At 42.7% G+C, this 12,864-nt stretch overlaps 1 protein-coding gene across 10 annotated transcripts in view; it reads right to left on the bottom strand.

Annotated features, from left to right (window-relative positions):
- The window catches only part of LOC123995159 (inverted formin-2-like), a 34,942-nt gene extending 27,855 nt beyond the window's left edge, over positions 1-7,087 (bottom strand). For all 10 annotated transcript variants that reach the window (XM_046298557.1, XM_046298558.1, XM_046298555.1 and 7 more), the window contains exon 1: positions 6,901-7,087. The gene's annotated coding sequence lies outside the window, so the exon portion shown is untranslated. The remainder of the gene's footprint in view (positions 1-6,900) is intronic.
- Positions 7,088-12,864: the final 5,777 nt, after the last annotated feature.

Here is a 12,864-nt window from a genome sequence, read left to right as displayed (position 1 = left end):
GTGTTCCAGAATAGAGATCCACAGTAGCTACTGTAATGGACTACTGACAGTGTCTGCTATGGCAGATGGAAAGGTGCAAATTACCTGAAAAAAAATCAAATCTCTCAAAGTGCACAAAATTCATGCATTTTGCTGTTGAAATTCTTTGACGGAGAAGGATGACCCCCCCCAACACACAGTCTTTGGACTAAGCCCCCAATGTCTTCAAATCATAGAAACCAGTTTATTGCGACAGACAGAGGCAGAGACTAACATGCTTCGTAAATTATTAACTTTTGTGGTGTTATTCTCTGACACATTCCTCCCAAACCTGACCTGAGATAATATATGAGGAGTTGCCTGACTATAGGGACAGATTCCTGAAATAACCATGACATCATTATTGGTTTATAGAGGCCTCGATGCCAACACCATGCAGTTATCAACAGGGTTGTGGTCAACTGAATCAAAATCAGTAAATTGCATCACAAAAGTGTTTGTCTAAGACATACAATACTGAATGGCATGTGATATAAGCCTACATGCAAAGTATGCAGAAACTCTGCTTCTTCATTCACATATCACCATCTGATAAGAGGCTAATTACATCCCTTAGAACAGGGGTGTCAAAGTCAAATGGACGGAGGGCCAAATAAAAAAATTTAGCTACAAGCCGAGGGCCGGACTGTTCGAATGTTCATTGAAACATTTTTAAATGACGCATATAGTCTAGTGAACCTAATTGAACCTACTGAAAACCTAACAAATATATTCCAATATGATCAGATAAATAAAGCAATATTTTCTTATGGCTCTGTCAGTAATCTTTAATTTTCAACAGACACAAAAGACAAATTTCCTTTATATAAAAATCCCCATAACATGAACATTAAATGAAAGAAACCGGTATTCAAGGCACCATCAGTAGCCTATATTTTCTATTTTAGCAAAAGTGGGCTAAATTTACTTCAAAGAAAAAAACAATAATAGCAATTTTCTATCATCCACTCAACTGAAATATTTTTAAAATATAATTGGATTGAAATACAATAAAATAAAGTGCAAAAATCTATTAATCAAAAACACTTTGTTTAAGGAGAAGTAACATGCAGTGAAAACAAATATTAAACTTTAACTTTTAAACTTGAACTGAGTAAAAACTCTAAATATGTGATTGCACAGTAATGTTCACTTGTTTGAGGTTGAGGGTGATACTTGGTGGTGTCCCATCTTTTCCACAAGTTCATCAATGTTCGGGGTAAGGCTCTGAGCTGAGGAAATCCTCAGAATTGAGTGGAGGTGTTCAGCAGTAAGTCGACTTCTGTGTGATGTTTTGTTCAAGTTCATCAAAGAAAACAGTTGTTCAGACAGGTATGTGCTGCCAAACATAGACAACGTTTGAGCAGCCTGGATGCGCAGCTGGAGCATTGTGTCGGGGAGGAAACGGGCGAACTCCGCAGCACCCACTGCCGCATATTTTGCCCTCAGTGCATCATTGCATTGGAGGTCAATCAACTCCATTTGGAGGTTTGGTGGTGAGCTTTCCACGTCAACAGCAAATGGGTTACCGAGCAGTTCCAACCTGCTTTTTTGTGCTTCAAAGTCAGCAAATCGGCGTCGAAAGTCAGCGGCAAGCATACCTATTTTATCAGCCAACTGTGCGCTCGGGAACGCACTGGTAGAGAGCTTCTCTTTCATGGTCTGGCAGCTGGGAAAGTGGCTCAAATTTTCTTTCCGCATCTGCGTCTCCCACAGAGTCAGTTTGGTTTTAAATGCCTTCACTGTACTGTACATATCAGAGATGACACGATCCCGACCCTGCAGCTGCAAGTTCATTGCATTCAGATGACTCGTAATGTCACACAGAAAAGCCATTTCACACAGAAACATTTCGTCTCGGAGTTGTGTTGTGTCTTTCCCTTTGCTGTCCAAGAACAGACAAATCTCCTCACGAAGCTCGAAACATCTTTGAAGCACCTTTCCCTGGCTTAGCCATCGCACCTCTGTGTGATAAGGCAAATCACCATGCTCCGTTTCTAACTCCGTCAGAAATGCCTTGAACTGGCGGTGATTCAAACCTTTGGCTCTGATAAAGTTAACTGTGCGCGTGATGATGCTCATTACATGCTCCATTTTCAAGGCTTTACCGCACAACGCTTCCTGGTGTATGATACAATGATAAGCTGTCAGCTCACCTGTCGCGTTTTCCTCTTGCATCTTTTCCCGTATCTTTGCCACCAGTCCGCTCCTGTGTCCACACATCGCAGGTGCTCCGTCGGTTGTCAAACCCACGAGTTTTTCCCAAGGCAGCTCCATCTCATTTACACATCTTGACACCTCTTCATACAAATCATGCCCCGTAGTTGTGCCATGCATAGGACGTAAAGCCAAAAACTCCTCTGTCACGCTTAGGCTGGAGTCCACTCCGCGGATGAAAATTGACAACTGGGCAATGTCAGAAATGTCGGTGCTCTCATCCACAGCCAAGGAATATGCAATGAAATCTTTTCCCTTTTTCACAAGCTGCTCTTTTAGATTGATGGACAACTGGTCTACTCTCTCGGCAATGGTGTTTCTGCTCAGACTCACATTTAAAAAGAGTTGCCTTTTTTCTGGGCAAACTTCGTCACAAACTTTAATCATGCAGTTTTTGATGAAATCCCCCTCCGTAAATGGCCGGGCTGATTTAGCGATCTCTTCTGCCAAAATAAAACTGGCCTTGACAGCAGCCTGGCCTTGTGATTTGGCTTTTTTGAACAGAGCCTGTCGAGATTTGAGGCCTCGTTTTAATTCCTCTGCCTTTTGTAGCCTTTGTTCCATGTCCATATTCTTGTTTTTGTCCGCGTGTTTCGTTTCATAATGTAGTCTCAGATTATACTCTTTCAGTACCGCCACACTTTCTCCACACAGAAGACACACAGGTTTTCCAGCTACCTCCGTGAACAAATACTCCGACTCCCACCTTGTTTGAAACCCCCGGTTCTCAGTGTCCACCTTCCGTTTTGCCATTTTTGATGGGTATCTGAAAGTTAATTTTACTGTGATGCTGACAACTGCTGTGCCAATAAATATTGAAATGAAGCAGCCTACTGCTCGGTGCGTCACCGTTGCATTGTGGGAAATGTAGTATTGGTGCGTGTAAAAGATCTGCGGGCTGCCGGCTTGCTGCGGTCTGCGGGCCGGTTCTAATAACAAATCAAGATCATCCCAGGGGCCGTAAAAAACCTTCTCGCGGGCCGGATGTGGCCCGCGGGCCTTGACTCTGACATATGTGCCTTAGAATGTGTAGCATGACATTCCTGGAAATGCAAATGTTAATGTGCTGCATATACTGTACAATGCAAATTCTTGTCAAGATTATCATTAGCTAGCACTTTTGAGAAATGCTATAGCAGCATGACCCTGGCAGAGAGAATCTTCCTTGGGTCATGTGAAATAAGGAACAAGGCTCTGGGCTATGTGATGTGACTTCTTACAGGACCGTTCCACACCAAAGACAATAACTATAAAAAGTTGTTCAAATTCAAGTAAACAGCAGCATTCATACTACAAAAATTGTGGAGAAATATAGCCATCGTTGGAATCACTTTGAGCGAATTCCTCCCTCCACCAATCAAAAATGTGTTCTACTGAAGCATTCTTAGGTACGCAAGAAATAGTCACTAGGAGGGGAGAGGCAGAGCGCACGTTGAGCGTTCCTGAATAACTAGGGATGCCAGCATATTGGTGGCCACATTATAGTTTAACTTGGGAGACTGATGATGATCCACAAGCACCATCAGAAGAAGCCCCCCCCCCCATGGTAGGCTATCTGTTAACTCCAACATATCATGACAAAATACAACACGAGTGGCCTGCTAATCTACCTTTCTGGACCTTGTGAAAGCTTACAGAGCAATTGAGAAATCTACACAGTTTACAATGATAGTATCACTATAAAATGTAAAACATTTCAGTAGCCATGGAAGTTTGAACAATAATAAACCTTCATCTCATGCAGAGGAATGGTTTATAGCCGTCTCATATCTGGTGCAGTAACATACATAAACAGTTGTTGACCTTCCTAGTTAGCTGCATTCACCTCTGTCAGCAAATGAACTGCTAGTGAAGATTCTCTTCCCTATATATCCAGGCCACCACCCTCTGGGACCCAGTCAGCAGTTAGTCAGCATCACTATTGCCAACACAACAAATTTCATCCTCTCAGAATTTGTGCTTACATCAATTTAGTCTTGGGAACTCACTAAAATCACTATGTTAATGAGGAACATAGCCATCTTAAACCAACCAAATTAATTCTAACCTAACGGGCCATTCTTTCCTCCCTTTGTCTTTGGTTCCACACAATAAAAAAAAATAAAAAAAATCAGTACATCTAAATTGGCTGCATTTGTGTGGCAGAAAGAACGCAAAGCCGAGGGTCAACGGTGTTTATTTTTGTTCACAGAATGCATGGGTGTGAGCAACTACATACAGTACAGCATAAACACGGGCGCACACATACCTCCTCATCTAATGCAATGCGTTCCTGTGTGCTGTAGAAAACACCAGCCTGTCATGATAAGTTGTGAATGAGGTGGGTAATGCCATGGTAACACTGACTATCACCAACAGATGTAAACAATACATGGCCAAGGGCATTAGTCCTCCTAGAGCAGGGTCTGCCATGTTGCAACACTCACTGCCGAGTACTCTTAGGTCCTCAGTCGAGGACTCAACTTACTTTTGAGAGCTACAATAATAGAATACACAAAGTGCAGTTTCTAAATTTGGTTGTGCACCAGCAGTTTAGTTGTCAGTCACTAACAATTGAGACTAATTAACAGTCTAGCCAGCTCTCTAAACACGCGCCAAGGGGCCGTGACCTCCAGGGGGGCCCCCCCATTGATTTTGTTAGTCACCCTCATAGTAACACGTCAACAGTCTTGGCAAAACGTGTAAAACTGTAGGAAATGTTATTAAAAAAATAGCAACATCGTCTATGCCCCATGGCAAAAAGTGTAGAATTACAGAAAATGTACTTTAAAAAAACAACCAACCAAATCTCGCTTTGGGCAACCAAAAGGAGAGTTAAGCAGTTTAACTGCACAAATGGATTGATTTCACAAATCAGTTGACTGAATTTGTGGATATGGGTAAGCAGACCCGCGAGCCACTGCAGCCCCTTAATGAGTTAAGAAATTGTGGCACCCACCCTTATCAAAGTAGCCCATCCCTGCACTAGATTTCAGTGGACATAACCCATTTATATTTCCAATGTAGAAGCACCATATCCTGAATCCAGTTGTCTATTAGACCTACACTATATATCCAAAAGTATGTGGACACCCCTTCAAATTAGGAATTGACCATTTCAGCCACGCAATCGCCATAGACAAACATTAGCAGTAGAACAGCCTTACTGAAGAGCTCAGTGACTTTCAATGCGGCACCGTCATAGGACGCCACCTTTTCAACAAGTCAGTTCGTCAAATTTCTGGCTGGTTGCAACACTCACTACAGAGTTCCAAACTGCCTCTCGAAGCAACTTCAGCACAAGAACAGTACGTTGGGAGCTTAATGAAATTAGTTTCCATGGCCAAGTAGCCGCACACAAGCCTAAGATCACCATGTGCAATGCCAAGCATTGGCTGGAGTAGTATAAAGCTCGCCGCAATGGACTAGAGCAGTGGAAACGCGTTCTCTGGAGTGATGAATCCCACTTCACCATCTGGCAGGCCAACAAACAAATCTGGGTTTAGCAGATGCAAGGAGAACACTCCCTTCCCAAATGCATAGTGCCAACTGTAAAGTTAGATGGAGGAGAAATAGTGGTGTGGGGCTGTCGTCATGGTTCAGGCGAGGCCCCTTAGTTCCAGTGAAAGGAAATCTTAACACTACAGCATACAATGACATTCTAGATGATTCTGTGCTTCCAAATTTGTGGAAGGCCCTTTCCTGTTTCAGCATGACAATGTCCCTGTGCACAAAGCAAGGTCCAAATAGAATCAGTTTGTCTAGATTGGTGTGAAAGAACTTAACTGGCCTGACCTCAACCACATCGAACACCTTTGGACTGCTAACTTCGAGCCAGGCCTAATCACTCAACCTCACTAATACTTGTGGCTGAATGGAAGCAAGTCCCTGCAGCAATTTCCCAACATATAGGGAAAAGTCTTCCCATAAGATTGGATGCTGTTATAGCAGGAAATGGGGAGACTAAATCTATATTAATGCCCATGAGTTTGGAATGGAGATGTTCAATGAGCAGGTGTCCACATACTTTTGGGCATGTAGTGTTATACTGTTGCTGGTGACTTACAAGCTTCGGTCCCCCCAGTGTTTTGTGGTGGGAAACTGAGCATAACACCGTTACCCATAGATCATTTAAATTGTTAACATGTCTACTAGCCTTTCATTTCTGAAGTCTGCATCCAATTGCCCCTCCCTGGTGCACACAACACACTTACAGTCCCCATGTAACAGAATGTCTAATTTAAGATAACCTCAACCCTGTTACTTGGCACTTACTAGTCACGTTATTTTTATTTAACCCGTTGATGTGTGAAAACATGTTTATGAAGTTGAACATGTACTCGATATAGAACACAGATTAGGTGTAATTATTTTTTTAAATAAATTACATTACCCAAAATGTACTCCATTGGTGGATTGACCCTTTTATCTGTATTACTAATTGCAAATACTTTGTACCCATTGTCATTACATCCACAAGTTTGGCAGAACGTTGCTCATTGTATTACTGAAATGTTGGCAGTGGTACTTGACTTAGCCAAGATAACTTCGCCCAGGCTTGGCATGAGCAAGACAATACAATGTGTATGCTTGCGAGTGAAGTAGTCATTTTCTCCGTCCAAGTGCATGAGATTAACAAATTACAGACCAATTTCGCCCTGTTTACAAAACGTGTGTTACTCTTACCGTACTTATCCCTTCAACTGCTCGATTTCCACAGCGAATCGAAGGTAACGTTTTGTAGTTACCAATTTCATACAATTCCTGTGTGCGCGCGTTTTGATAGAAATACACTGGCCAAACCTTGCAGCGCTGTTCTCCAAACATACTAGGGTTGCGTTCCCCTGCTCAGACATTGCTTTAAGTGGACAACTTTAAGTGGTACTTCTTCTTCTTTTTATCATGGTGCTTGCACATTTTGTTTGTGCATTCCGCCACCTACTGTGCGGGAGTGTGTGGTCGATCATGTTACCCTCTGTGATTCAAAAACCCTACAATACAGGTGGGTGGCGCCTTAATTGGGGAGGACAGGCACATGGTAATGGATGGAGCTGTGTCGATGGAAAGGTACCTTATAACTCTTCTGCAGTAAAACATTGTACACCCACATACTTGGAAAAAAGAAAGGAAAACGCTGCACACTGCTGCCCATGCTCCCAGGTTATATTTATTTACAGCGTTTCGACCCTTAGGTCTTCATCAGGCATCCACACACTTCTCTGCAGCTTCCATCACAACATCTATAATTCTGTGATTTTACATTCCATTTCTGCAGTCAGGTGATAACTATGGCAATGAATGCTTAGAAGCCAACCTCACTGAAGTAAAAATGTGTTTCACTCTGTATTGGCTTAGACCAACTATTCACCCTTGACCCATCATCCTCTATTCTCATCACTGCCTCAGCATATGACACCTTCTGTTCTACTCGTACCCTGGCAACCTCAACCTGTCTCTCTCGCACCGGGGACTTCTGATCCCCAACAACATGGGCACCCAATTGAGACAGTTTTTTCCACCAATACTAGACATTCCTTTGTCCCAGGCCCTGCATACTTCTCACATCTCAGAATCTCCCTCCTACACACTGCTGCATATGACCATATACATGGCCTAGCCTGCATCTGAGAGCAGCATCCTCATTTCCAGTCAGTGATTGCTGGAGTGCTTGCATTTGGCCTCTGGGCAGAAAGAATCAACAACACCTCTCACCTCTTACCACATTGAGTGGTTGATAATATCCAAGGCTTATATGCTCTGTGCGCAATAGCCTGGGGATGAAGCAGAGATCTGTGTATAATGACGAGATGCTCGTGTCTCTGCACTAACAATGGGAGTTTTTGTCCCAAAGGCAGGAAGGCAGGTGACACGCCTATGTCTGCATATTAAGCCCATAGAAGTTAATTGGGGTTATTTTGGACAGATTTTGGTGTGTGCAAAATCTCTCACTTCACTTGTTCCTCTTTGGATGAGGTTACTAACCATGCAACTACCTTACCACGAGAGTTTGGACTTCTGTTTTAAAGCCAGGGGATGAGTCTGAGTCATATTTCACTGTTACAAATAACTGTAAAAATGTTTAATTAAAAGTAGTCATGATGGTTGTACTGTTGCTTGTAAGCATTGTATCCGTGTGCTTACTGGCTTTTACCCCAATATTGGCTACTCTAGGTAGTAGCCCTGCTGCCACGAAATGGCGCTATTATTCCTTACATCGTTTGTCATTGATGTCCTGCGTTAAAAGAAAGAAAGAACTTTTGATTTATTTTTTTATTAGTCCACTGTTGATACAGTCCCAAAATATTTTGCATGTCAGCAGTCAGGTTTTCAAGATATAGGATTTTCAAGAAGCAAAATGTCACTTGCCACATCCTCCTGATGATGATGACTGAAGGCAAAACAACTTAAACTTAAAATAGAAAATGGGCTATGTGGCACCAATATTAGTCAGAAACATATTACAGTGTCAAAATTTACAAGGTGTAAATAGGATAATTTTCTTAATAATAAAGTCAGTCTTGTCCAAAACTGAGTTGTGTCAGTGAGTTCATCATGACTTACTTTAAGGTTGGGTTTTGATTTGACAATGCTCACTTGCTCACTAACACGGGAATGAGACACACACCTGCAGTGATTGTGCTCTATCCCATCCTACTGCAAAAAACACAGACAGATAGCGTTATCACCCTCTTCATTCGAGGAAGACAACTGATAAAATATTTTATTAATCAAATGTTTTTTGAGGGGCAAAAAAACAGTTGTCAAAATATCACAGTACACATTACATATTCAGTAATGACAGAAAGCATTTTAAACTTCAGCCAGTGTATCACCTTCGTATGACGTAATAAAAAATAAATAGATAGGAGTGGGGGGAAAAGGTTCTTGTGCATTGATAAGCACACAAAAGACGGCATTAACAACACGTAATAAAAAAGAGGGCACTTCTCAAAGCTTCTTTCACACCATAGCCTGCTGAACTTTCATTTTGAATTCGGCACTAATGAAAATGTGTCACTGACTCGCCCCTGGATTAATGGTTCAGAGTTCGACTAGCCAAGCCTGGTTATAATTCTGCTAGAGTTTGCGGCTGTCGGACGAGCAATATCCACTGTCGTAGTACGGATGAAGCCTGAGCTGGAATGTGAAGCTAACTGAAGCTGGTTAGCTTTAGAAAACCCTGAGTAGATCTAGCTTTCTTCTTAGGATACCCCTCTTCCCATCAGCACAGTGAATTTGACTTTGTTTGCATATAACACGACACAATGTAAATAGCTAATAGGTATCAGAGAGAACAGTCTATGACTAGGGTGGCTTGAGTCTTCGGCAATTTTTAGGGCCTTCCTCTGACACCTCCTGGTATAGAGGTCCTGGATGGCAGGAAGCTTGGCCCCACGCATTACTCTCTGTAGTGCTTCGCGGTCGGAGGCCGAGCAGTTGTCGTACCAGGCGGTGATGCAACCAGTCAGGATGCTCTTGATGGTGCAGCTGTATAACTTTTTCAGAATCTGAGGACCCATGCCAAATCTTTGATTCTCCTGGAGGGGAATAGGCGTTGTCATGCCCTCTTCACAACTGTCTTGGCGTGTTTGGACCATGATAGTTTGTTGGTGATGTGGACACCAAGGAACTTGGAGCTCTCAACCTGCTCCACTACAGGCCATTGATGAGACAGTGTCCGTCACTCACATTTACATTACATTTAAGTCATTTAGCAGACGCTCTTATCCAGAGCGACTTACAGTGTCCCATGTGGATCACGAATGGTCCACCACCCAAAAGACATCTAGCCAGATGTACACAGCTATGGGAGAAATTGGAGTCAACATGGGCCAGCATCCCTGTGAAATGCTTTCGGCACATTTTAGAGTCCATGCCCCAACGAATTGAGGCTGTTCTGAAGCCAAAGGGGTGTTCCTAATGTTTGGTATACTCAGTCTGTGATCGTAGCACTTATACAGTCTGTAATGGGATCTGTATTTGAAACTTTGTGTCAATGCGCCTGTAAAAGGCACACTACTTTAACTTCCAAATTTGATAGAAGCTGAATAGATTTTTCAGCCATGGGTGTGTGAACATTGAGTCATGCTTACTGCAATCATTATTTCTCACGATGTCAGCACAAAAGTTCCAAATACAGATCCCATTACAGTCTGTATAAGAGCAACATTCTTCGATCACACACTGAGTATACCAATCATTAGGAAGACCCCCTTTCGGGCTTCAGAACAATATCAAATTCGACCAGGACTCCATTTTGCTCCTGCCGTCCTATTGGTAGAAACTCAAACAGGATGTACCCGTGACTAGAACCATTCATACTGGTCTGATCAATTGGAATCCTTGTGAAAGCTTACAGAGCAATTGAGAAATCTACACAGTTTACAATGATAGTATCACTATAAAATGTAAAACATTTCAGTAGCCATGGAAGTTTGAACAATAATAAACCTTCATCTCATGCAGAGGAATGGTTTATAGCCGTCTCATATCTGGTGCAGTAACATACATAAACAGTTGTTGACCTTCCTAGTTAGCTGCATTCACCTCTGTCAGCAAATGAACTGCTAGTGAAGATTCTCTTCCCTATATATCCAGGCCACCACCCTCTGGGACCCAGTCAGCAGTTAGTCAGCATCACTATTGCCAACACAACAAATTTCATCCTCTCAGAATTTGTGCTTACATCAATTTAGTCTTGGGAACTCACTAAAATCACTATGTTAATGAGGAACATAGCCATCTTAAACCAACCAAATTAATTCTAACCTAACGGGCCATTCTTTCCTCCCTTTGTCTTTGGTTCCACACAATAAAAAAAAATAAAAAAAATCAGTACATCTAAATTGGCTGCATTTGTGTGGCAGAAAGAACGCAAAGCCGAGGGTCAACGGTGTTTATTTTTGTTCACAGAATGCATGGGTGTGAGCAACTACATACAGTACAGCATAAACACGGGCGCACACATACCTCCTCATCTAATGCAATGCGTTCCCGTGTGCTGTAGAAAACACCAGCCTGTCATGATAAGTTGTGAATGAGGTGGGTAATGCCATGGTAACACTGACTATCACCAACAGATGTAAACAATACATGGCCAAGGGCATTAGTCCTCCTAGAGCAGGGTCTGCCATGTTGCAACACTCACTGCCGAGTACTCTTAGGTCCTCAGTCGAGGACTCAACTTACTTTTGAGAGCTACAATAATAGAATACACAAAGTGCAGTTTCTAAATTTGGTTGTGCACCAGCAGTTTAGTTGTCAGTCACTAACAATTGAGACTAATTAACAGTCTAGCCAGCTCTCTAAACACGCGCCAAGGGGCCGTGACCTCCAGGGGGGCCCCCCCATTGATTTTGTTAGTCACCCTCATAGTAACACGTCAACAGTCTTGGCAAAACGTGTAAAACTGTAGGAAATGTTATTAAAAAAATAGCAACATCGTCTATGCCCCATGGCAAAAAGTGTAGAATTACAGAAAATGTACTTTAAAAAAAACAACCAACCAAATCTCGCTTTGGGCAACCAAAAGGAGAGTTAAGCAGTTTAACTGCACAAATGGATTGATTTCACAAATCAGTTGACTGAATTTGTGGATATGGGTAAGCAGACCCGCGAGCCACTGCAGCCCCTTAATGAGTTAAGAAATTGTGGCACCCACCCTTATCAAAGTAGCCCATCCCTGCACTAGATTTCAGTGGACATAACCCATTTATATTTCCAATGTAGAAGCACCATATCCTGAATCCAGTTGTCTATTAGACCTACACTATATATCCAAAAGTATGTGGACACCCCTTCAAATTAGGAATTGACCATTTCAGCCACGCAATCGCCATAGACAAACATTAGCAGTAGAACAGCCTTACTGAAGAGCTCAGTGACTTTCAATGCGGCACCGTCATAGGACGCCACCTTTTCAACAAGTCAGTTCGTCAAATTTCTGGCTGGTTGCAACACTCACTACAGAGTTCCAAACTGCCTCTCGAAGCAACTTCAGCACAAGAACAGTACGTTGGGAGCTTAATGAAATTAGTTTCCATGGCCAAGTAGCCGCACACAAGCCTAAGATCACCATGTGCAATGCCAAGCATTGGCTGGAGTAGTATAAAGCTCGCCGCAATGGACTAGAGCAGTGGAAACGCGTTCTCTGGAGTGATGAATCCCACTTCACCATCTGGCAGGCCAACAAACAAATCTGGGTTTAGCAGATGCAAGGAGAACACTCCCTTCCCAAATGCATAGTGCCAACTGTAAAGTTAGATGGAGGAGAAATAGTGGTGTGGGGCTGTCGTCATGGTTCAGGCGAGGCCCCTTAGTTCCAGTGAAAGGAAATCTTAACACTACAGCATACAATGACATTCTAGATGATTCTGTGCTTCCAAATTTGTGGAAGGCCCTTTCCTGTTTCAGCATGACAATGTCCCTGTGCACAAAGCAAGGTCCAAATAGAATCAGTTTGTCTAGATTGGTGTGAAAGAACTTAACTGGCCTGACCTCAACCACATCGAACACCTTTGGACTGCTAACTTCGAGCCAGGCCTAATCACTCAACCTCACTAATACTTGTGGCTGAATGGAAGCAAGTCCCTGCAGCAATTTCCCAACATATAGGGAAAAGTCTTCCCATAAGATTGGATGCTGTTATAG

This window comes from Oncorhynchus gorbuscha, linkage group LG14, assembly GCF_021184085.1.
Source record: "Oncorhynchus gorbuscha isolate QuinsamMale2020 ecotype Even-year linkage group LG14, OgorEven_v1.0, whole genome shotgun sequence".
NCBI classification, from domain to species: domain Eukaryota; kingdom Metazoa; phylum Chordata; class Actinopteri; order Salmoniformes; family Salmonidae; genus Oncorhynchus; species Oncorhynchus gorbuscha.
Note: the sequence above shows the minus strand (reverse complement) of the source record. Positions and strands in the feature narration are given on the sequence as shown.